Raw genomic sequence first — 24,925 nt, 5'->3', positions numbered from 1 at the left:
ATAGAAAATGTGTGGGTAGAACTGAAAAAGCGTTTGAGAGCAAGGAGACCTACAAACCTGACTCAGTTACACCAACTCTGTCAAGAGGAATGGGCCAAAATTAACCCAATTTATTGTGGGAAGCTTGTGAAAGTCTCCCCAAAATGTTTGACCCAAGTTAAACAATTTAAAGGAAACACTACCAAATACTAATTGAGTGTATGTAAACTTCTGACCGACTGGGAATGTGATGAAAGAAATAAAAGCTGAAATAAATCATTCTCTCTACTATTATTCTGACATTTCACATTCTTAAAATAAAGTGGTGGTCCTAACTGACCTAAATAGGACATTTTCATGAGGATTAAATGTCAGGAATTGTGAAAACTGATTTTAAATGTATTTGGCTAAAGTGTATGTAAACTTCCCACTTCAACTGTATGCATGCATCAAAATATGTAGGAATGGAGTATGTATCTGAGATGTGCCCTCCGTGCTGTTTTACATACTTTGATTTGGACTCATAATCCTACCCTCCCGTGCTCCAATGTGCATGCTCTGAGGACGGTAGAATGTGCATGCTCTGAGGACGGTAGAATGTGCATGCTCTGAGGACGGTAGAATGTGCATGCTCTGAGGACGGTAGAATGTGCATGCTCTGAGGACGGTAGAATGTGCATGCTCTGAGGACGGTAGAATGTGCATGCTCTGAGGACGGTAGAATGTGCATGCTCTGAGGACGGTAGAATGTGCATGCTCTGAGGACGGTAGAATGTGCATGCTCTGAGGACGGTAGAATGTGCATGCTCTGAGGACGGTAGAATGTGCATGCTCTGCGGACGGTAGAATGTGCATGCTCTGAGGACGGTAGAATGCGCATGCTCTGAGGACGGTAGAATGCGCATGCTCTGAGGACGGTAGAATGCGCATTCTCTGAGGACGGTAGTATGCGCATGCTCTGAGGACGGTAGTATGCGCATGCTCTGAGGACGGTAGTATGCGCATGCTCTGAGGACGGTAGAATGCGCATGCTCTGAGGACGGTAGTATGCTCATGCTCTGAGGACGGTAGTATGCTCATGCTCTGAGGACGGTAGTATGCTCATGCTCTGAGGACGGTAGTATGCTCATGCTCTGAGGACGGTAGTATGCGCATGCTCTGAGGACGGTAGTATGCGCATGCTCTGAGGACGGTAGTATGCGCATGCTCTGAGGACGGCAGTATGCGCATGCTCTGAGGACGGTAGTATGCGCATGCTCTGAGGACGGAAGTATGCGCATGCTCTGAGGACGGAAGAATGCGCATGCTCTGAGGACGGTAGTATGCGCATGCTCTGAGGACGGTAGAATGCGCATGCTCTGAGGACGGTAGAATGCGCATGCTCTGAGGACGGTAGAATGCGCATGCTCTGAGGACGGTAGAATGCATATTGAGATAAACCCTCAGTCTCAACCCATGCGGTGTACATGGGCTAATCACACGCCAATGTTTACATTTGTTGTAATGTTTTGTTAATTTGCAGCCCCGCTATTTTGCTTTTAATTTTTCCGCTCATTCTTTGAAGTTCAAAGAGAAAGATGGACTCTTTGATGGGATTACCTGTGTATTTTTCACTTGTAATCCAGGTACGTCCTTAGAGAACTAGCCTTATGTGTAGTCCTCCCTGTCTTTAGCTGACAGAGGTATCCAGCACCTTATGTGTAGTCCTCCCTGTCTTTAGCTGACAGAGGTATCCAGCACCTTATGTGTAGTCCTCCCTGTCTTTAGCTGACAGAGGTATCCAGCACCTTATGTGTAGTCCTCCCTGTCTTTAGCTGACAGAGGTATCCAGCACCTTATGTGTAGTCCTCCCTGTCTTTAGCTGACAGAGGTATCCAGCACCTGAAACGCTGGAAGCAAACATTTAGTAGTGCAGAACAGGCGTTTCAACTTCTTGAACGCAGACATCAGACTCGGGCCCAGACGTTTAGGGAAGGAACGCTCATCAAGGAGCCAGCATGCTAATGAGATTTGGTGGTAATTAAAAACAGCATCTCATTCGAACATGTAATAGGCTATGTCACTGGTGACGCTAGCTGTGATAACGAGACATAACGAGAGAGGGGTGTGGCTAAAGTTGGCTTGGACTCCTGTCTGTCTCTGTCTGTGTGTCTGTCCATCCATCTGTATGGAGGCCAGGTTAATTCACAGGGCCAGGCGATGACAGACACACTGTTTATTATCTGTGCATAGTCCCTTTTATCTCTACCTTCATGTACAGTGGGGCAAAAAAGTATTTAGTCAGCCACCAATTGTGCAAACCTTGTGAAGACTTACAGAAAACGTTTGACCTCTGTCATTGCCAACAAAGGGTATATAACAAAGTATTGAGATAAACTTTTGTTATTGACCAAATACTTATTTTCCACCATCATTTGCAAATAAATTCATTAAAAATACTACAATGTGATTTTCTGGATTTTTTTCTCATTTTATCTGTCATAGTTGAAGTGTACCTATGATAAATTACAGGCCTCTCTCATCTTTTTAAGTGGGAGAACTTGCACAATTGGTGGCTGACTAAATACTTTTTTGCCCCACTGTACAGATTACCTCCATTGCCTCGACTAACTTGTAGACCCACACATTGACTCTGTACCGGTACCCCGTGTTACTATTTTTTCTTTTGTTTATTTAGCACATTTTTCTTACTTACTTTTTTATAAACTCTGAATTGTTGGTTCAGGGCTCGTAAGTAAGCATTTCACAGTAAGGTTGTATTCTGCGCATGTGACAAATACCATGTGACTTGATTTAATAGTAGTTAGGCCCTATGAAATTAATCAGGGTAATAGGACACTATATTCCTATGGACTAGGTCTGGGCAGGTTAGCTATGGTCTAGTTCTGTCTTTTGGACATAATCATTTTCCACCATTGAAAATGAGGGGGTCTTTCTTGTCTAAAGATATTTCTGTATTCTCTTATACATCCAGGGTTTTAATGGCTATTGCACATGCTCTCCCTGAGTCTTTTGGGCTATGAAGAGCAGGTCAAGGTTTAGGGGTGAGCGCAGAGAAAGCCCCTGCTGCTGAGAGCCCTCGTTCACAACAATGGCCTTCCTGAACCCCACAATGCATTGTGCGGAGAGAGGGGAAAGGAGATGCGGTCCCTAGTGCTAGGAGTGTGGGGGTGGGAGAGCGCCCACCCACCCTGCGTAGGTGGGGGATACCATCAGCTCGCTCTCTCACTCTCTCTGTCCCTCCATCCCTTCCATGGACCTGCCAGTTTACAGAGCAGAGCTAGCTGCGCAAGTGCAGTGCTAGGGAAAATGGCGTCCGCATTGTGAGAGACATCACAATACCAGATGTCCAATTTGCACTTCAGCCTTGTCTGAATGGGAAGAAGATGTGGAGAATGTCTTGATGGCCGCTTAGAGGAAAGATCTGCAGCTGCGGTTGAATGCAGGGGCATTGCATTGTGGGCCCAGATTATAATTCTTATTCTTGTTTATTTATCTATTTTTACAGCTCAATACGAAGATCTTTCCAAGGAGCACAAATGCTTCACTGTATTCTACATGCTCTGGAAACTGTTTGTTTAATGTCTCAGTTTGTGGTGAATTTGCATATTGAATTGTTTGAAAACTTGTGAATACTAGCCCACTAAACCACTAATTTAAGGAGCTGTTTGTTGAAAAACATTGCTGTTGTGTGGATCCCTGTGGATGTGTCTCTCTGAGGGCTCCTACCTGAGCAGTGGTGTGGCTGGAGACAGTAACAGGTTGGTAGGGAGGTGCTCACAGTCAGGAGGATTAAATAACACGGTGGGTGCTCAGTCAGCCGATCCACATTCTCCCTGTGTTAATATCTCCCACAATTGTCTTTAGTGGCTGCGTGGAAATAGCCTAGCCCGCTACACACTCTCAGACAGACACACGAATTGAACGCTATCTAGTACCCCTTGGAGCTGTGGCTGTCTATTTCAGAGTGTGTGCATACAGTACTAGTCATAGGGTTTGGAGACACCTGCTCATTCAAGTTTTTTAAATTTAATTTAGACTATTTTCTATGTTGTATAATAACAGTGAAAACATCTAAACTATGCAATAACACATATGGAATCATGTAGTATCCAAAAAAGTGTTCAACAAATCACAATATATTTAAGATTTTAGATTCTTCAAAGTAGCCACCCTTTGCCTTGATGACAGCTTTGCCATTCTCTCAACCAGCTTCATGTGGAATGCTTTTCCAACAGTCTTGCTGCAGTCTCCACATATACTGTGCACTTGTTGGCTACTTTTCCTTCACTCTGCGGTCCAACTCATCCCAAAGCATCTCAATTAGGTTGAGGTCGGGTCATTTTGGAGGCCAGTTCATCGGATGCAGCACTCCATCACTCTCCGTCTTGGTCAAATAGCCCTTACACAGCCTGGAGGTGTGTTTTGGGTCATTGTCTTGTTGATAAACAAATGATAGTCCCACTAAGCACAAACCAGCCATACTGGTTAAGTTTGCCTTGAATTCTAAATAAATCACCAGCAAAGCACCCCCACACCACCTCCTCCATGATTCACGGTGGGAACCACACATGCAGAGATCATCCATTCACCTACTCTGCATCTCACAAAGACACAGCAATTCGACCATATTCTGTGTATCTTGTCACAACACAACTGATTGGCTCAAACGCATTAAGAAGGAAAGAAATTACACTTTTTTTTGTTGCAAGGCACACCTGTTAATTGAAATGCATTCCAGGTAACCTAACTACCTAATGCCAAGAGTTTGCAAAGCTGTCATCGAGGCATGGGTGGCTACTTTGAAGAATCTCAAATATAAAATATACATTTTTTGTTTAACACTTTTTGGTCTACTACATGATTCAATTCGTTTTTTTCAATCTAGAAAATATTGAAATAAAGAAAAACACTGGAATGAGTAGGTGTGTCAAAACTTCATAGGCTGTTTGTGCGTGTGATCCAGTATAACCTTTTAAGGTGTGTGTGTGTGTGTGTGTGTGTGTGTGTGTGAGTGAACGTGTTTAACTATGGTCCCCACAAGAATAGTAAACAAACAAAAATGTTGAAATATAATTTGACCAACTGGGTAGGTTTTGTTAGTCACCACAAGGTCAAATGATATTTATTGGTGGTTAAGGTTAGAATTAGTGTTAGGGTTAGAATTATCTTTAGGGTTAGGCGCTAGCGTTAGTTTTAGGGTTAAGTTTAGTGTAATGGTAAGAGTACAGGGTTAGGGAACATTTTGAATGGGATTGAATTGTGTGTCCACACAAGGTTATTTGTACAAGACTGTGTGTGTGTGGTGAGTGTGTGTAGGATCAGGGTGAACTGGGCCCTGTAGAGCACAGTGAAAGTGTAATTGTTGCTGTAAGTGATAGTTCCCCCTGATATGTGACTGGCATGAGGCCCAGGTGGAATTGTATTAAGCCGTTAATAAATTAGTATTTTTCTCCCCTCGCTGCATATGTGGGGTGACACACACACTCTATTCTAATGAACCTAGGCACAGCCAGATGGCTCTATTATGAAGATGTCTCTCTCTTTCTTTTTCTCTCTCTGTCTGTGTGTGTCCCTCTCTCACTCTCCCTCTCTCTGTGTCTCTCTCACTCTCTCTGTGTGTGTGTGTGTGTGTCTTTCTCTGTCTTTCCCTCTCCTCTCTCTCTCTCTCTGTGTGTCTCTCTCTGTCTGTGTCCCTCGCTCACTCTCCTCTCTCTCTCTGTGTGTCTCTCTCTCTCACTCTCTGTGTGTGTGTCTGTTTCTTTCCCTCTCCTCTCTCTCTGTGTGTCTCTCACTCTCCTCTCTCTGTCTCACTCTCTCTCTCTCCCTCACTCTCGGTGTCTCTTCCTCTCACTCTCCTCTCTCTCTATGTGTCTCTCCCTCACTCTCTCTTGCTCTCTCCCTCCCTCTCTCCCCTCTCTCTTGCTGTCTGTCACTCTGGCTCCCTCTCTCCTCTCTCTTGCTGTCTGTCACTCTCCCTCCCTCTCTCCTCTCTCTTGCTGTCTGTCACTCTCCCTCCCTCTCTCCTCTCTCTTGCTGTCTGTCACTCTCCCTCCCTCTCTCCTCTCTCTTGCTGTCTGTCACTCTCCCTCCCTCTCTCCTCTCTCTTGCTGTCTGTCACTCTCCCTCCCTCTCTCCTCTCTCTTGCTGTCTGTCACTCTCCCTCCCTCTCTCCTCTCTCTTGCTGTCTGTCACTCTCCCTCCCTCTCTCCTCTCTCTTGCTGTCTGTCACTCTCCCTCCCTCTCTCGCTGTCTGTCACTCCGGATCCCTCTCTCCTGCTGTCTGTCACTCTCCCTCCCTCTCTCCTCTCTCTTGCTGTCTGTCACTCTCCCTCCCTCTCTCCTCTCTCTTGCTGTCTGTCACTCTCCCTCCCTCTCCTCTCTTGCTGTCTGTCACTCTCCCTCCCTCTCTCTTGCTGTCTGTCACTCTCCCTCCCTCTCTCCTCTCTTGCTGTCTGTCACTCTCCCTCCCTCTCTCCTCTCTCTCTCTCTTGCTGTCTCTCACTCTCCCTCCCTCTCTCATCTCTCTCTCTCTTGCTGTCTGTCACTCTCCCTCCCTCTCTCCTCTCTCTTTCTGTCTGTCACTCTCCCTCCCTCTCTCCTCTCTCTCTTGCTGTCTGTCACTCTCCCTCCCTCTCTCTCTCTCTCTCTCTTGCTGTCTGTCACTCTCCCTCCCTCTCTCATCTCTCTCTCTCTTGCTGTCTGTCACTCTCCCTCCCTCTCTCCTCTCTCTTTCTGTCTGTCACTCTCCCTCCCTCTCTCCTCTCTCGCTGTCTGTCACTCTCCCTCCCTCTCTCCTCTCTCTCTCGCTGTCTGTCACTCTCCCTCCCTCTCTCCTCTCTCTCTTGCTGTCTGTCACTCTCCCTCCCTCTCTCTCTCTCTCTCTCTTGCTGTCTGTCACTCTCCCTCCCTCTCGCTCTCTCTCTCTCTTGCTGTCTGTCACTCTCCCTCCCTCTCTCTCTCTCTTGCTGTCTGTCACTCTCCCTCCCTCTCTCCTCACTCTCTTACTGAAAATACTTATTTTCCACCATAATTTGCAAATAAATTCATTAAAAATCCTACAATGTGATTTTCTGGATTTTTTTTCTCTCATTGTCTGTCATAGTTGAAGTGTACCTATGATGAAAATTACAGGCCTCTCATCTTTTTAAGTGGGAGAACTTGCACAATTGGTGGCTGACTAAATACTTTTTTGCCCCACTATATATATATACACACATTTACAAAATAACATGGGTAACTATTTACACACTTTCAATATTTGGAAGACCCTCAGTCCTCTATCAAATCAAATCTATTTATATTGCCCCAGCCTAAAACCCCAAACAGCAAGCAATGCAGGTGTAGAAGCACGGTGGCTAGGAAAAACTCCCTGGAAAGGCAAAAACCTAGGAAGAAACCTAGAGAGGAACCAGGCTATGAGGGGTGGCCAGTCCTCTTCTGGTTGTGCCTGGTGGAGATCACAGTGGTTGTAGAGGGTGCAACAGGACAGCACCTCAAGAGTAAAAATGAACAGTTTAGGGTTCCATAACCGCAGGCAGAACAGTTGAAACTGGAACAGCAGCAAGGCCAGGTGGACTGGGTACAGCAAGGAGTCATCATGCCAGGTAGTCCTGACGCTCAGGTCCTCCGAGAGAGAGAAAGAGAGAATTAGAGAGAGCATACTTAAATTCACACAGGACACCGTATAAGATTCCCATTCGTAGTCAGAAGATGTTCAGTTAGTTTCACATACAGTGCCTTGCGAAAGTATTCGGCCCCCTTGAACATTGCAACCTTTTGCCACATTTCAGGCTTCAAACATAAAGATATAAAACTGTATTTTTTTTGTGAAGAATCAACAACAAGTGGGACACAATCATGAAGTGGAACAACATTTATTGGATATTTCAAACTTTTTTAACAAATCAAAAACTGAAAAATTGGGTGTGCAAAATTATTCAGCCCCTTTACTTTCAGTGCAGCAAACTCTCTCCAGAAGTTCAATAAGGATCTCTGAATGATCCAATGTTGACCTAAATGACTAATGAAGATAAATACAATCCACCTGTGTGTAATCAAGTCTCCGTATAAATGCACCTGCACTGTGATAGTCTCAGAGGTCCGTTAAAAGCGCAGAGAGCATCATGAAGAACAAGGAACACACCAGGCAGGTCCGAGATACTGTTGTGAAGAAGTTTAAAGCCGTATTTGGATACAAAAAGATTTCCCAAGCTTTAAAACATCCCAAGGAGCACTGTGCAAGCGATAATATTGAAATGGAAGGAGTATCAGACCACTGCAAATCTACCAAGACCTGGCCGTCCCTCTAAACTTTCAGCTCATACAAGGAGAAGACTGATCAGAGATGCAGCCAAGAGGCCCATGATCACTCTGGATGAACTGCAGAGATCTACAGCTGAGATGGGAGACTCTGTCCATAGGACAACAATCAGTCGTATCTTGCACAAATCTGGCCTTTATGGAAGAGTGGCAAGAAGAAAGCCATTTCTTAAAGATATCCATAAAAAGTGTTGTTTAAAGTTTGCCACAAGCCACCTGGGAGATACACCAAACATGTTGAAGAAGGTGCTCTGGTTAGATGAAACCAAAATTGAACTTTTTGGCAACAATGCAAAACGTTATGTTTGGCGTAAAAGCAACACAGCTGAACACACCATCCCCACTGTCAAACATGGTGGTGGCAGCATCATGGTTTGGGCCTGCTTTTCTTCAGCAGGGACAGGGAAGATGGTTAAAATTGATGGGAAGATGGATGGAGCCAAATACAGGACCATTCTGGAAGAAAACCTGATGGAGTCTGCAAAAGACCTGAGACTGGGACAGAGATTCCAACAAGACAATGATCCAAAACATAAAGCAAAATCTACAATGGAATGGTTCAAAAATAAACCTATCCAGGTGTTAGAATGGCCAAGTCAAAGTCCAGACCTGAATCCAATCGAGAATCTGTGGAAAGAACTTAAAACTGCTGTTCACAAATGCTCTCCATCCAACCTCACTGAGCTCAAGCTCTTTTGCAAGGAGGAATGGGAAAAAATGTCAGTCTCTCGATGTGCAAAACTGATAGAGACATACCCCAAGCGACTTACAGCTGTAATCGCAGCAAAAGGTGGCGCTACAAAGTATTAACTTAAGGGGGCTGAATCATTTTGCACGCCCAATTTTTCAGTTTTTGATTTGTTAAAAAAGTTTGAAATATCCAATGCATGTCGTTCCACTTCATGATTGTGTCCCACTTGTTGTTGATTCTTCACAAAAAATACAGTTTTATATCTTTATGTTTGAATCCTGAAATGTGTCAAAAGGTCGCAAAGTTCAAGGGGGCCGAATACTTTCGCAAGGCACTGTATGAGCCCTGTATCAATATAATAAATAGTATAATAAACAGATATATATATAGAGTACAGGGAGCATAAGGTTGAATATATTATTATGACCTGCTAGATCTACTGTCTCTTTTATATTATGACAGACCAGCTAGATCTACTGTCTTTATTATATTACAACAGACCAGCTGTATCTACTGTCTCCATTTCACTTTGGCCATTGTTGTGGGCCTGCCCTCCCCTCCCCTCAACAGCCTCAAATAGGCTATTTCATGTGGGTTGGGGTGGGGCGGCAGACACACGCATCTCACATTTCATGACATTACATGTTTATATATTGCTTCTAAAATAAAAAATAAAAAATCACAAATAATATTTTATATTATTAATTTCAAACAAGGGCATTAGCATGATAAGAACTTACCAGTCCAAAACGATGTCCTCTCTCGTTCAAAAAATATTCCTCCACAATCGCTAAATGAATCGTCCTTTACACTGGAGCTTACTACATGGGTTGGTCTTGCAACACATAAACATGACCGATTGCCGTTTAGCTCAGCTCATTGGCTATCTACCCAGCTAGATTTCAAGACGATCAGTGGTCATTGGGTTAAAAGACAGTCATTCAACGAAACAGCAGGCAAATCATTGGTGCACAATGATGTCATGACTTGTTGTCTTCAAATCAGTTTCTTTCAGTCAATACGTCCCGCGAAATGGCCCATCAGGTTTGATTGTGTTACAAACATGGGTTACAAACATGTGTGTTACAAACAAACCAGTTGATTGCAGTGAAACCAAACATGACTGGAAAAGTCACGTTCTGTGTGGGTTATTTACCTGGAATGTGTCGTCAAATGGAATGAGACGGAATTCACGACACAAGCGGTTCACAAAATGTTTCGTGTTAGGCTATAAAAACGGATTTTATCAAACAAAAGATGATTCATTGTGTAACAATGAGCATTGGGATTGAAAACAGACGAAGATCGTCAAAGGTAAACGATTTATTTTAATGCAGTTTGTGATTATGTTACGCCTGTGCTGGTTGAAATAGTTGTTTTTAATGGGACTCTATACTCAGATAATCACATCCTATTCTTTCGCAGTAAATCATTTTTTAAATCTGACAACGCAGTTTGATAAGCAAGATTCTAGGCTTTTGATACATGTGAGACACTTGTATTTTCATGAATGGTTAATATGACTATTTACGTAGCGACCACCGTATGTTGTGGAATTCCAGCCCGCTAGCGGGATCCGTGGGCAGAGAGGTTAAACACACATACATACAGAGAGGGAACAGTAGGCCTCTACACTGTTTTCCCGTTAGCTGGCACCAGGGCGTGCGAAGGCAACGACGAGCCCTCACACCCCTATCAGTCACGGCTGTTTTGTTTGGAAGTTAAGAGGAACAAAATAGCAGCTGTCTCTCTTGATTTATCACTTCTCATCACTCCTCAAACCCCACAGCACGGCTGGAGGAGAGGCAGGGAGGGAGGGATTGAAGGAGGCAGGGAGGAGGGACGGAGAGAGGCAGAGGGGGAGAGAGAGAGAGGCAGAGGGGGAGAGAGAGAGAGGCAGAGGGGGAGAGAGAGAGAGGCAGAGGGGGAGAGAGAGAGAGGCAGAGGGGGAGAGAGAGAGAGGCAGAGGGGGAGAGAGAGAGAGGCAGAGGGGGAGAGAGAGAGAGGCAGAGGGGGAGAGAGAGAGAGGCAGAGGGGGAGAGAGAGAGAGGCAGAGGGGGAGAGAGAGAGAGGCAGAGGGGGAGAGAGAGAGAGGCAGAGGCGGAGAGAGAGAGAGGCAGAGGGGGAGAGAGAGAGAGGCAGAGGGGGAGAGAGAGAGAGGCAGAGGGGGAGAGAGAGAGAGGCAGAGGGGGAGAGAGAGAGAGGCAGGGGGAGAGAGGCAGAGGGGGAGAGAGGCAGAGGGGGAGAGAGGCAGAGGGGGAGAGAGGCAGAGGGGGAGAGAGGCAGAGGGGGAGAGAGGCAGAGGGGGAGAGAGGCAGAGGGGGAGAGGGGGAGAGGGGGAGAGAGGCAGAGGGGGAGAGAGAGAGAGAGAGGCAGAGGGGGAGAGAGAGAGAGGGGGAGAGAGAGAGAGAGGCAGAGGGGGAGAGAGAGAGAGAGAGGCAGAGGGGGAGAGAGAGAGACAGAGGGGGAGAGAGAGAGAGAGGCAGAGGGGGAGAGAGAGAGAGAGAGAGAGGCAGAGGGGGAGAGAGAGAGAGAGAGAGAGGCAGAGGGGGAGAGAGAGAGAGGCAGAGGGGGAGAGAGGCAGAGGGGGAGAGAGGCAGAGGGGGAGAGAGGCAGAGGGGGAGAGAGGCAGAGGGGGAGAGAGGCAGAGGGGGAGAGAGGCAGAGGGGGAGAGAGAGAGAGGGGGAGAGAGAGAGAGAGGGGGGGAGAGAGAGAGGGGCAGAGGCAGAGGCAGAGAGGCAGAGGCAGAGGGGGAGAGAGAGAGGCAGAGGGGGAGAGAGAGAGGCAGAGGGGGAGAGAGAGAGGCAGAGGGGGAGAGAGAGAGGCAGAGGGGGAGAGAGAGGGAGAGAAGGGAGGCAGGGAGGAGGGACGGAGGGAGGCAGAGAGAGAGACAGAGGGGGAGAGAGAGAGAGAGAGAGAGGCAGAGGGGGAGAGAGAGAGAGAGAGGCAGAGGGGGAGAGAGAGAGAGGCAGAGGGGGAGAGAGAGAGAGAGGCAGAGGGGGAGAGAGAGAGAGAGAGGGGGAGAGAGAGAGAGAGGCAGAGGGGGAGAGAGAGAGGCAGAGGGGGAGAGAGAGGGGAAGAGAGAGAGAGGCAGAGGGGGAGAGAGAGAGAGGCAGAGGGGGAGAGAGAGAGAGGCAGAGGGGGAGAGAGAGAGAGGCAGAGGGGGAGAGAGAGAGAGGCAGAGGGGGAGAGAGAGAGGCAGAGGGGGAGAGAGAGAGGCAGAGGGGGAGAGAGAGAGAGGCAGAGGGGGAGAGAGAGAGAGGCAGAGGGGGAGAGAGAGAGAGGCAGAGGGGGAGAGAGAGAGAGGCAGAGGGGGAGAGAGAGAGAGGCAGAGGGGGAGAGAGAGAGAGGCAGAGGGGGAGAGAGAGAGGCAGAGGGGAAGAGAGAGAGGCAGGGAGGAAGAGAGAGAGGCAGGGAGGGAGGAAGAGCGAGGGAGAAAGAGGGGAGAGGGGCAGAGAGAGGAGGAGGGAAGCAGAGAGAACGATAGAGTTAAGGTGAGCGGGAGAGAGAAAGGGGAGGGAGGAGAGTGCAATACTATACAAGCGAATTATCCTTGGGCCAGCTTCTGAGGGTAACACCTGAGGTGATCATTAGGCTGCCATTAAGGATCGCAGCGCAGCACATACCCAGAGATGAGAGAGACAGAGAGAGGTGAGACAAAGAGAGACAGGGAAAGAAGAGAGAGGGATAGAGCTAGAGAGAGAGATGAGCTTCCGCATTTTTCAGCTTGTTTTTACATAAAGATAGATGTAGAGTTAGATAAACTTGGATTTTCCGGCGAGGACATATACAGGATACTACCCTCCGCAACACTTTTTATTTTTAACCTTTATTTAACTAGGCAAATCATTTAAGAAGCAGTTCTTATTTACAATGACGGCCTAGGAACAGTGTGTTAACTGCCAGATTTTTACCTTGTCAGCTCAGGGATTGGATCCACCAACCTATCGGTTACTGGCTAAACGGTCTAACCACTAGGCTACATAACCTTCGCTCCATATCAAAACTCCAAACATACAACCTGATTTTGGACAAGATTGCCTGGAAAGATCCATGCTACCAAATATTTTTATTTCCAAGATATACAGCAAATGCTCTGGCAAACAAACAGAAAGCTGAAAACAACCTAGAACTGTTTGAGTACTGTGTGAGTGCTTTCAAAGTCAAGAAGATAAATACATCACAATGATATTTTACTTTATAAGGACTGAATGCTAAGTTAAGGCTACTAAGCTTGCTTGGACAGATCATATCTGACTGCAACCTCAATTAGCACTGAGTTGTGAAGTGAGAGGTGTCAAAGCCCAAACTAAACAGGGAAGGGACTCGGTGTATGCTAATTTAGTATAGAGCAGACCTAACTCACTCTATTCAATTAATCAAAACAGGAACATGTTACATTTGGCTAGAAATTCAAAAGGAAATGATCTCAACAGAGACAAATGTCCTCCTGTGTGCTACCTATATCCTCTAGAATCCCCATACTTTAATGAAGACAGCTTCTCCATCCTGGTGGGGGAATCAATCATTTCCAGGCCCATGGACAAGGTACTAGTCTGTGGTGACCTAAATACCAGAACTGGACAAGAACCTGACACCCTCAGCACACAGAGGTACAAACACCTAACTGGAGGTGACAGCATTCCCTCCCCCATATACCCCCCTAGGCACAACAGCATAACCAACAAAAGCGGGTCACAACTCCTGCAGCTCTGTCGCACGCTGGGTATGTACATAGTCAATGGTAGGCTTTGAGGGGACTCCTATGGTAGGTACACCTATAGCTCATCTCTTAGCAGTACTACTGTATACTACTTTATCAATGGCCTAAACCCAGAGTCTCTGCGTGTTCACAGTCAGCTCACTGATACCCTTATCAGATCACTGCAAAATCACAGTCTACTTGAACAGAGAAATACTCAATCATGAGGCATCATAGCCAAAGGAACTGAATAATATTAAGAAATGCTATAGATGGAAGGAAGGTACATATTCCCATTTAGACAACTTCCTGGAAAAAACATTCCACTGCAATAGTGAAGGTGTAACTTGACAGTAAAAACCCTAAACAGTATTTGACCTCTCAGCTTCCCTATTAAATTTAAAAAATGTGAAACAGAAAACCGAAGAAAATTAACAACAATGACCAATGGTTTGATGAAGAATGCAAAAACCTAAGAAAGAAATTGAGAAACCTATCCAACCAACTACATAGAGACCCAGAAAACCTGAGCCAACACCTTCACTACGGTGAATCACTAAACCAATACAGAAATACACTCCGGAAAAAGAAGGAACAGCATGTCAGAAATCAGCTCAATGTAATTGAAGAATCCATAGACTCAAACCACTTCTGGGAAAATTGGAAACACTAAACAAACAACAACACAAAGAGTTATCTATCCAAAATAGAGCTGTATGGTTAAACCACTTCTCCAATCTGTTTGGCCCTATAACAAAGAACAAACAGCAAAAACATATACATGATCAAATACAAATCTTAAAGATTACCAGAATAATTCTCCAATTAAAACAATGTACTAAGCAAATGTCAAATTAGCTTTTTACTAAATTACCATACAACAAACCAGGTATTCACCCTCCACACAAATTGTTTTATAAACTTTTTTTTTCAACTTTATTTAACCAGTTAGGCAAGTTGAGAACAAGTTCTCATTTACAATTGCGACCCGGCCAAGATAAAGCAAAGCAGTTCGACAACACAGAGTTACACATGGAGTAAAACAAACATACAGTCAATAATACAGTAGAAAAATAAGTCTATATACGATGTGAGTAAATGAGGTGAGATAAGGGAGGTAAAGGCAAAAAGGCCATGGTGGCAAAGTAAATACAATATAGCAAGTAAAACACCTGAATGTTAGATTTGCAATGGAAGAATGTGCAAGGTAGAGATAGAAATAATGGGGTGCAAAGGAGCAAAATAAATAAATAAATACAGTAGGGGGAGAGTTTTTTGGACTAAATTATAGATGGGCTATGTACAGGTGCAGTAATCTGTGAGCTTCTCTGACAGCTGGTGCTTAAAGCTAGTGAGGGAGATACGTGTTTCCAGTTTCAGGGATTTTTGTAGTTCGTTCCAGTCATTGGTAGCAGAGAACTGGAAGGAGAGGCGGCCAAAGGAAGAATTGGTTTTGGGGGTGACCAGAGAGATATACCTGCTGGAGCGCGTGCTGCTATGGTGACCAGCGAGCTGAGATAAGGGGGGATTTTACCTAGCAGGGTCTTGTAGATGACCTGGAGCCAGTGGGTTTGGCGACGAGTATGAAGCGAGGGCCAGCCAGCGAGAGCATACAGGTCGCAGTGGTGGGTAGTATATGGGGCTTTGGTGACAAAACAGAATGCACTGTGATAGACTGCATCCAATTTATTGAGTAGGGTGTTGGAGGCTATTTTGTAAATGACATCACCAAAGTCGAGGATTGGTAGGATGGTCAGTTTTACAAGGGTATGTCTGTTTTACAAGGGTAAAAGGGTATGTTTGGCAGCATGAGTGAAGGATGCTTTGTTGCGAAATAGGAAGCCAATTCTAGATTTAACTTTGGATTGGAGATGTTTGATGTGAGTCTGGAAGGAGAGTTTACAGTCTAACCAGACACCTAGGTATTTGTAGTTGTCCACATATTCTAAGTCAGAACAATCCAGAGTAGTGATGTTGGACAGGCGGGCAGGTGCAGGCAGCGATCGGTTGAAGAACATGCATTTAGTTTTACTTGTATTTAAGAGCAATTGGAGGCCACAGAAGGAGAGTTGTATGGCATTGAAGCATGCCTGGAGGGTTGTTAACACAGTGTCCAAAGAAGGGCCAGAAGAATACAGAATGGTGTCGTCTGCGTAGAGGTGGATCAGAGACTCACCAGCAGCAAGAGCGACCTCATTGATGTATACAGAGAAGAGAGTCGGTCCAAGAATTGAACCCTGTGGCACCCCCATAGAGACAACAGACAACAGGCCCTCCGATTTGACACACTGAACTCTATCAGAGAAGTAGTTGGTGAACCAGGCGAGGCAATCATTTGAGAAACCAAGGCTATCGTCTCTGCCAATGAGGATGTGGTGATTGACAGTCAAAAACCTTGGCCAGGTCAATGAATACGGCTGTTTCTTATTGATGGAGGTTAAGATATCGTTTAGAACCTTGAGACTGGCTGAGGTGCACCCATGACCAGCTCTGAAACCAGATTGCATAGCGGAGAAGGTACGGTGGGATTTGAAATGGTCGGTAATCTGTTTGTTGACTTGGCTTTCGAAGACCTTAGAAAGGCAGGGTAGGATAGATATAGGTCTATAGCAGTTTGGGTCAAGAGTGTCCCCCCCTTTGAAGAGGGGGATGACCGCAGCTGCTTTCCAATCTTTGGGAATCTCAGACAACACGAAAGAGAGGTTGAACAGGCTAGTAATAGGGGTGGCAACAATGTTGGCAGATAATTTGAGAAAGAAAGGGTCCAGATTGTCTAGCCCGGCTGATTTGTAGGGGTCCAGATGTTGCCGCTCTTTCAGAACATCAACTGACTGGATTTGGGAGAAGGAGAATTGGGGAAAGCTTGGGCGAGTTGCTGTGGGGGGTGCAGTTCTGTTGACCGGGGTAGGGGTAGCCAGGTGGAAAGCATGGCCAGCCGTAGAAAAATGCTCATTGAAATTCTCAATTATAGTGGATTTATCGGTGGTGACAGTGTTTCCTATCTTGTGGTCAGCTAGGAGGAGGTGTTCTTATTCTCCATGGACTTTACAGTGTCCCAGAACTTTTTGGAGTTTGTTTTGCAGGAAGCAAATTTCTGCTTGAAAAAGCTAGCCTTGGCTTTTCTAGCTGCCTGTGTATATTGGTTTCTAACTTCCCTGAAAGTTGCATATCACGGGGGTGTTCGATGCTAATGCAGAATGCCATAGGATGTTTTTGTGTTGGTTAATGGCAGTCAGGTCTGGAGAGAACCAAGGGCTATATCTGTTCCTGGTTCTTCATGTCTTGAATGGGGCATGCTTATTTAAGATTGTGAGGAAGGCAATCAGTTCACATATGGTGTCCAGAGCACAGCTGGAAGCAGAGGGTGTCCTATAGCAGGTGGCAACGGTGAGAGACTTGTTTTTAGAGAGGTGGATTTTTAAAAGTAGAAGTTCAAATTGTTTGTGTACAGACCTGGAAAGTAGGACAGAACTCTGCAGGCTATCTTTGCAGTAGATTGCAACACCGCCCCCATTGGCCGTTCTATCTTGTCTGAAAATTTTGTAGTTAGGGATTAAGATTTCAGAAATCTTGGTGGTCTTCCTAAGCCAGGATTCAGAAAAGGCTAGAACATCCGGGTTGGCAGAGTGTGCTAAAGCAGTGAATAAAACCAACTTAGTGAGGAGGCTTCTAATGTTAACATGCATGAAACCAAGGCTGTTACGATTACAGAAGTCATCAAAAGAGAGCACCTGGGGAATAGGAGTGGAGCTAGGCACTGACAAACATTGACAAACAAATGAAAATGATGGCAAAGTCTTCTCATGTTTTGTTGATTTAAAATAAGCTTTCGACTCAATTTGGCATTAGGGTCTGCTATACAAATTGATGGAAAGTGGTGTTGGGGGAAAAACATACGACATTATGAAATCCAAACACACAAACAAGAAGTGTGCAGTTAAAATTGGCAAAAAACAAACATTTCTTTCCACAGGGCCGTGGGATGAGACAGGGATGCAGTTTAAGCCCCACCCTCTTCAACATATACAGTACCAGTCAAAAGCTTGGACACACCTAATTTCAGGGGTCTTAATTTATTCTAATTTCTACAGAATAATAGTGACGAAATCAAACTATGAAATAACCAAAGAAGTGTTAAAAAAATATATTTAATATTTGAGATTCTTAGCCAAATCTTAGCCAAAATAGCCAACCTTTGCCTTGATGACAGCTTTGCACACTCTTGGCATTCTCTCAACCAGGTTCATGCGGTAGTCACCTGGATTGCATTTCAATTAACAGGTGTGCCTTGTCAAAAATGTATTTGTAGAATTTATTTTCTTCTTAAGAAGAAGGTGACAAGGTAGGGGTGGTATACAGAAGATAGCCCTATTTGGTAAAAGACCAAGTCTATATTATGGCAAGAACAGCTCATATAAGCAAAGAGAAAGAACGGTCCATTACTTTTAAGACATTAAGGCCAGTCAATCGGAAACAGTTCAAGAACTTTGAAAGTCCCTTCAAGTGCAGTCACAAAAAAACTAAGCGCTATGATGAAACTGGCTCTCGTAAGGACCGCCACAGGAAAGGAAGACCCAGATATACCTCTGCTGCAGAGAAGAGCAGACTTGTTTGGGCAATGGACATTAGACCGGTGGAAATCTGTCCTTTGGTCTGATGATTCCAAATTTGAGATTTTGGGTTCCAACCCCTGTGTCTTTGTGAGACGCAGATTAGGTGAACAGATGATCTCTGCATGTTTGGTTCCCATGGAGGAGGAGGTGTGGGGGTGCTTTGCTGGAGACACTTTTGTGATTTATTTAGAATTCAAGGCACAGTGTAACCAGCATGGCTACCACAGCATTCTGCAGTGATATGCCATCCCATCTGGTTTGCGCTTAATGGGACTTTCATTTGTTTTTCAACAGGACAATGATAAAACACACCTCCAGGATGTTTAAGGACTATTTGACCAAGAAGGAGAGTGATGGAGTGCTGCATCAGATGACCTGACCTCAACAATCACCCGACCTCAACCCAATTGAGATGGTTTGGGATGAGTTGGACCGCAGAGGGGAGGAAGAGCTACCAACAAGTGCTCAGCATATGTGGAAACTCCTCCAAGACTGTTGGAAAATTATTCCAGGTGAAGCTGGTTGAGAGAATGCAAAGAGTTTGAGGCTGTCATCAAGGCAAAGGGTGGCTACTTTGAAGAATCTCACATATAAAATATATTTTGCTTACTACATGACTACATTACTACACTGTGTTATTTTATAGTTTGTCTTCACTAATGTTCCACAATGTATAAAACATTCAAATAAAGGAACACCCTTGAATGAGTAGGTGTTCTAAAGCTTTTGACCGATAGTGTACATTTTGACTTTTAAATTAATGATATAACATTGAGTATTGAAGAATATAACTTATAAATGCCTCATGAGCTTTGTTCAAGTGTAATTAACGAATTAGAACCCAATATATATTCTTATTTTACTCAATTGTTTGTGAATAATGAAAATGTAAACAAACATTGTAAATCCTCAAACATATTTAAAACTTCATAACAAAAATTACGAAAACCCTTGAATGAGTAGGTGTGTCCAAACTTTTGACTGGTACTGTATATCAACGAGTTGACAAGGGGCCTAAAACAGTCTGCAGCACCCGGCCTCAACCCTACTAGAATCTGAAGTCAAATGTCTACTGTTTTCTGATGATCTGGTGCTTCTGTCCCCAACCAAGGAGGGCCTACAGCAGCACCTATATCTTCTGCACAGATTCTGCCAGACCTGGGCCCTGACCGTAAATCTCAGTAAGACCAAAATAATGGTGTTCCAAAAAAAAAGTCCACTTGTCCAGGACCACAAATACAAATTCCATCTAGACACCGTTGCCCAAGAGCACACAAAAAACGACATACCTCGGCCTAAACATCAGCGCCACAGGTAACTTCTACAAAGCTGTGAATGATCTGAGAGACAAGGTAAGAAGGGCCATCAAAATGAACATAAAATGAGACATACTAATTAGGATCTGGCTAAAAAATAACTGAATCAGTTATAGAACCCATTGCCCTTTATGGTTGTGTAGTCTGGGGTCCACTCATCCACGAATTCACAAAATGGGACAAACACCAAATTGATACTCTGCCAGCAGAATTCTGCAAATATATCCTCTGTGTACAACGTAAAACACCAAATAATGCATGCAGAGCACAATTATGCCGATACCCACTAGTTATCAAAATCCAGAAAAGAGCCGTTAAATTCCACAACCACCTAAAAGGAAGTTATTCCTAAACCTTCCATAACAAAGTCATCACCTACAGAGAAATTAACCTGGATAAGAGTCACCTAAACAAACTGGTCCTGGAGCTCTGTTCACAAACAGACCCTACAGGACAGCAACACAATTAGACTCAACCATACAAAAAGACAATTACTTCACACATTTGAAAGACTTAACAAAAAGCTTTTCAGGCTATGTCGACATAGGACTAGTTTTACTGTGGATATAGATACTTTTGTACCTGTTTCCTCCAGCATCTTCACAAGGTCCTTTGCTGATGTTCTGGGATTGATTTACACTTTTCGCAACAAAGTACGTTCATCTCTAGGAGACAGAACGCGTCTCCTGCCTGAGCGGCATGACAGCTGCGTGGTCCAATGTGTACTATTGTTTGTACTGATGAACGTGGTACCTTCAGGCGTTTGGGAATTGCTGCCAAGAATGAACCAGACTTGTGGAGGTCTACATTTTTTTTCTGAGGTCTTGGCTGATTTCTTTTGATTTTCCCATGATGTCAAGCAAAGAGGCACTGAGTTTGAAGGTAGGCCTTGAAATACATCCACAGGTACACCTCCAATTGACTCAAATTATGTAAATTAGCCTATCAGAGCTTCCAAAGCCGTGGCATCATTTTCTGGAATTATTCCAAGCTGTTTAAAGGCACAGTCAACTTTGTGTATGTAAACTTCCGAACCACTGAAATTGTGATACAATGAATTATAAGTGAAATAATCGGTCTGTAAACAATTGTTGGAAAAATTACTTGCATCATGCACAAAGTAGATGTCCTAACTGACTTTCCAAAACTATAGTTTGTTAACAAGAAGTGTATGGAGTGGTTGAAAAACGAGTTTTAATGACTCCAACCTAAGTGTTTGTAAACTTCCGACTTCAACTGTATATACTCATTGACCATAGCCTTGCTATTGAGAAAGGCCGCGGTAGGCAGACCTGGCTCTCAAGAGAAGACAAGTTATGTGGACAATGCCCACAAAATGAGGTGGAAACTGAGCTGCACTTCCTAACCTACCAAATGTTTGACCATATTAGAGACACATATTTCCCTCAGATTACACAGATCCACAAGTAATTAGAAAACAAAACCCATTTCGATAAACTCCCATATCTATTGGATGAAATATCACAGTGTGTAATGCTCCCATCACAGCAGCAATATTTGTGACCTGTTGCCACAAGAAAAGGGCAACCAGTAAAGAACAACCACCATTTTAAATACAACCCATATTCGTTTTTTTTTTCCCTTTTGCACTTTAACATTTTCCAGGTAATAGGACATTTGAAATATCTGTATTATTTTGGAACTTCTGTGAGTTTAATGTTTCCTGTAAATGTATTTCACTTTTGTTTATTATCTACTTTACTTGCTTTGGCAATGTTAACATATGTTTCCCATGCCAATAATGCCCTCAAATTGAAATTGAATTGAGTAGGAGGTGAGACTCCATGCAGACGACACCATTCTGTATACTTCTGGCCCTTCTTTGGACACTGTGTTAACAACCCTCCAGGCAAGCTTCAATGCCATACAACTCTCCTTCCGTGGCCTCCAATTGCTCTTAAATACAAGTAAAACTAAATGCATGCTCTTCAACCGATCGCTACCTGTACCTACCCGCCTGTCCAACATTACTACTCTGGACGGCTCTGACTTAGAATACGTGGACAACTACAAATACGTAGGTGTCTGGTTAGACTGTAAACTCTCCTTCCAGACCCATATCAAACATCTCCAATCCAAAGTTAAATCTAGAATTGGAATCCTATTTCGCAACAAAGCATCCTTCACTCATGCTGCCAAACATACCCTTGTAAAACTGACCATCCTACCAATCCTCGACTTTGGCGATGTCATTTACAAAATAGCCTCCAATACCCTACTCAACAAATTGGATGCAGTCTATCACAGTGCAATCCGTTTTGTCACCAAAGCCCCATATACTACCCATCATTGCGACCTGTACGCTCTCGTTGGCTGGCCCTCGCTTCATACTCGTCGCCAAACCCACTGGCTCCATGTCATCTACAAGACCCTGCTAGGTAAAGTCCCCCCTTATCTCAGCTCGCTGGTCACCATTGCATCTCCCACCTGTAGCACACGCTCCAGCAGGTATATCTCTCTAGTCACCCCCAAAACCAATTCTTTCTTTGGCCGCCTCTCCTTCCAGTTCTCTGCTGCCAATGACTGGAACGAACTACAAAAATCTCTGAAACTGGAAACACTTATCTCCCTCACTAGCTTTAAGCACCAACTGTCAGAGCAGCTCACAGATTACTGCACCTGTACATAGCCCACCTATAATTTAGCCCAAACAACTACCTCTTTCCCTACTGTATTTAATTAATTAATTTATTTTGCTCCTTTGCACCCCATTATTTTTATTTCTACTTTGCACATTCTCCCATTGCAAATCTACCATTCCAATGTTTTACTTGCTATATTGTATTTACTTTGCCACCATGGCCTTTTTGCCTTTACCTCCCTTATCTCACCTCATTTACTCACATCGTATATAGACTTGTTTATACTGTATTATTGACTGTATGTTTGTTTTACTCCATGTGTAACTCTGTGTCGTTGTATGTGTCGAACTGCTTTGCTTTATCTTGGCCAGGTCGCAATTGTAAATGAGAACTTGTTCTCAACTTGCCTACCTGGTTAAATAAAGGTGAAATAAATAAATAAATAAATTAAAGACACCCCCCCCCCCTTCTCTCCCTCCCCCTCCCTCTCTCCAGAGAGCAAACTTCCCCTAGACACAGGCACATCACATGGACCTTTTGGGAATTTCGATGGGAGTGCATCAGCTTTGTTCCTCCATATACCCCACTGTAAAATAAAAAATGGAACGAGAGCAAGAGAGGGGGGATTGACTATTTTAATTCTCAGCCTGATGTTAGACAAGCCAAACCTTAAAATAAACCCTATCCTTCCTTCCCTCTAGTTTCTCTTTCTCTCTCTCTCTTCCTCCCTATCACTGTATCCTCTTTCTTTCTTTCTTTCTCTCTCTTTCTCCCTCTTTCTATCTCTGTCTATTTATTTCTCTCTCTTCTCCTTCTCTCCTCCCTTTCTCTCTCATCCCTTTCTCTCTCCCTCTCTCCTTCTCTGTATTCTCTCTTTCTCCCTCTCTTTCTATCTCTATCTGTCTCTATTTATTTCTCTCTCTTCTCTTTCTCTCTCCTCCCTTTCTCTCTCCCTCTCTCCTCTGTATTCTCTTTCTTTCTCGTCCCCTCTTCCTCTTTCCCCCCTCTTTCTTTCTTTCTTTCTATCTCTCTCTTTCTCCCTCTTTCTTTCTCTTTCTCCCTCTTTCTTTCTCTTTCTCCCTCTTTCTTTCTCTTTCTCACTCTCTTTCTGTATTTTTTTAGTTTTGGGATTTTCTTCCTCTTTCTTTTCTTCCATAAAGAAGAAGAATCCTTTATTTTCTGGTCACTGTCACTGAAACCATGCAGAGTGCTCACTTTCATTATGTAAACAGCTTTGATGTCAATGCCGTGTGCCTACTCTCTGGATAAGTGGCTTTTAAAGAGAACTCCGGCCGACAGATTCACAGTCAGCCTGCTCTCCTGTGTGTGTGTGTGTGTGTGTGTGTGTGTCCCTCTCTGTCTCTGTCTGTGAAGTGTGATGTAGAGAGATGGTTAAACCAGCCAGTACGGTGTGTAGAGGTCACTCCACCATTCCTCAGGCCTGTTCCATAGCCACCTGTTATCTATGTTTAGGCTCTGGTCAGACCCAGGGTAACCCTCACCCCCTCCTCTCATCCCACCCCCATATGCAGGTAACCCTCACCCCCACACCATGTCCAGCAAATCATCTCCTTATCGCCTTAAGAGCGGTCAGCCGGACCAAGCATGTGTGGGGTAATCAGAGAGCATTACACACACAGAGTGTGGGAGGTCTGGATACCCCATCTCTCCATCCCTCTCTTCCTCTCTTCCCCTTTTCCTCCCTCTCTCTTCCCCCCGCCGTCACCCTTCCCTCCCCCACAGACTGATCTTTCCTGTAAGGTCTTTCCTTCCTCTCTGCTCCTCCTGGGGCACCGAGGGGGGGCCACCACAACACTTCCCCCTAACCACACAGACCCCCAGAGAAAGGGAGAAGGAAGGGTCAGCCCCTCGCCACGCTGTTGTACAGCTGTGGCATTCACACTCGTTTTGATACGTACGCCACATTGAGTAGTTTAAGTAATACTGGCCGTATTACCAAAGATCATTTAAATAAAGAGGCCTAGAAACTGCCCCTGCAGTAGAAATTCCCAATCACTCTTGTAGGCGATGTCATAGCGACGTTAGCTAGCACAGCTCATGCGCAGAAACATGTCATCGGATCTAACGGCCGTTTTGCACCAAACTGCTCATGTGCAGGCCGTCAAATCAAAGTTACTTCCCTGAGGTTTTAGTAATGACAGTTCAGCTACTGAAGACGTTGGCTCCAATCTAGGTTTTGTCTTTAGTGTTTGAGAAAGTTAACCACTAAGGACACATTTACTTCTCCCATTGATTTGCCAAACCCCGGTCTGGTCTGTGAAGTCTGCTTTGCGAGGTGTTCCTGTAAGTATTAGCCTGTTGGGCCTCTGGGTTTGAAAACGCTATGGTATTACACATTTTGACAGTTTTTTTTTCTCCCTCAGCCAAATGTCCCCAATCCCTGTCAGTGTGAGTGCACAGCATCATCCTCAGCAGCAGCACCAGCAGCCAGCCAGACCCAGACAGACAGAGCTCCAGGGAGAGAGAGACACAGAACCACTTAGCACTCCTGCACTCCCTGCAGGGCCTTTCATTATGGGACTAATAACACAGTGTTAATGATGTGACAAAGTGGTGGAGCCCGTTCTGCTGATTGGCTGCAAAGACCGCGTTAGACAGGCGGAGGCTGAGGCCCACGTAGGGATGGTAGACATTTTCTCTTGCAGCTTTTCTTGTAGTGCGTGTGTGTGTGCGCGCGT

The 24,925-nt window shown here is 44.7% G+C and overlaps 1 protein-coding gene and 1 long non-coding RNA gene across 2 annotated transcripts in view; both read left to right on the top strand.

The window, feature by feature from the left end:
* The window catches only part of fam172a (family with sequence similarity 172 member A), a 329,549-nt gene that overhangs the window by 17,765 nt on the left and 286,859 nt on the right, over positions 1–24,925 (top strand). The gene's annotated exons all lie outside the window — the stretch shown is intronic.
* LOC118964842 lies at positions 1,301–2,037 on the top strand. Its single transcript, XR_005052024.1, has 2 exons — positions 1,301–1,661; positions 1,850–2,037. It is a non-coding gene; the product is annotated as an uncharacterized LOC118964842 (long non-coding RNA).

Source organism: Oncorhynchus mykiss, chromosome 6, assembly GCF_013265735.2.
Source record: "Oncorhynchus mykiss isolate Arlee chromosome 6, USDA_OmykA_1.1, whole genome shotgun sequence".
Taxonomy (NCBI): domain Eukaryota; kingdom Metazoa; phylum Chordata; class Actinopteri; order Salmoniformes; family Salmonidae; genus Oncorhynchus; species Oncorhynchus mykiss.
This window is presented reverse-complemented; position numbering and strand designations above follow the sequence as displayed.